General features: G+C 59.0%; 1 pseudogene; it reads right to left on the bottom strand.

Annotated features, from left to right (window-relative positions):
- Positions 1 to 328: 328 nt before the first annotated feature.
- Positions 329 to 1,306, bottom strand: part of LOC111534951 — a 19,283-nt pseudogene continuing 18,305 nt past the window's right edge.

Genomic DNA, 1,306 nt, shown 5'->3' with positions numbered 1-1,306 from the left:
TGCCTCTGTTTCTTCAATGGCAAACAGGGGCACTAGCAGCCCCCACATCTGGGCACAGTGGCCTGAAGGATAAAGGCAAGGGTGGCATGAGACCTACAGCAAAAGCTCTGAGCAGAGAGAGCAGGAAGCTGCCCAGGGAGTTTTACCACCATCTCCCCTCTGGCCGCCAAGGAAACCGAGGCTCATAGTGACCTGGCCCAGGTCTGTTGGACTCACGGTCCTTCTCATCCCCAAGAACAGAGGGCTGCCACCAGGGAAGGAGCTGGCCCCTAGACACAGCCCAGGAAGCACACAGGGAAGGATGCCCTGGGGAGTACAGTATGTTACTGCAAAAAAGCATTTATTGCTGTTTGAACCCTGCTTTCATACCTCCGTTTCCCAGAAAATGAGCCATGGGAGACACCAGGAGAGGCAGGAGACCATCCTCCTCCTCGCACAAAACCCACTCCCTCGGATGCTGTCCTTAGCGAGGGTGGCTGGGGGCCAACCAGGGGGCCCACCCGCAGAGTGGCAGAGGAGGCAGGTTCACCCTGCAGCCATTGAGCACTGTGGCGACGGTCCTGGCCTTCTGGTAGAAGAAGAGTGACTTCTCGCGGTCCAGGAGGAAGTTGTGGGAGCTGGTGGCCGACGGCATGTAGGGCTTCAGCTGTGCCCTTCTTGTTGCCCAGGTCCACAGCGGCTGCCAGCTGGTAGTACCCGGCGGCATCAAACCATTCCTGAAGGGGACAGGCCATGCTCAGCAAAAGGGGGACTCGGAGCCTGTATTCCCAGAGGTTGTTCCTGTCTCTGGGAACAGGCCATTCCACATGTCCAGCCAATGCTGGCTCACCCCAGGAGCCCTGAAGCCTGTGACACTGCTGTGGTCTCAGCTGCAGGAGTTGGGGACAACGCTGAAACCCCTGGAAGCCTTCCTGACTATCCCTATGCTCCAGTCACCCCAAGCCTCTTGCCCCAGTCCCACCCTCTCTGCAGGCAGTGGCTGCTTTCCCCATGGGCTGAGGTCAGGGCAGATCGTCCCTGCTCTGAGTTCCATGCAGGATCCGTGGCTCCAAGCCACAGCAGGGGCACAGCATTGAGTGACCCAGGCTCCCCTCTGGCCCCTGTCCGTGCTGACCATTTCCAGGCCCTCCACGGGCCAGGCCAGGTACAAAACCATCTCACAGGTGTCCTCCCTGGCAATGTTCCCTGAAATATTGACGGAGTGTCACTCCCCACACATCCACTCCCATTTTCAATGCATCTTTGGGTCAAACTCACCATCCACTGGGTTGGGTTGCTGCCTCCCAGACCTCCACCTCCCCCCCCC

The sequence above is a fragment of the Piliocolobus tephrosceles genome, chromosome 6 (assembly GCF_002776525.5).
Source record: "Piliocolobus tephrosceles isolate RC106 chromosome 6, ASM277652v3, whole genome shotgun sequence".
Classification (NCBI taxonomy): Eukaryota; Metazoa; Chordata; class Mammalia; order Primates; family Cercopithecidae; genus Piliocolobus; species Piliocolobus tephrosceles.
Note: the sequence above shows the minus strand (reverse complement) of the source record. Positions and strands in the feature narration are given on the sequence as shown.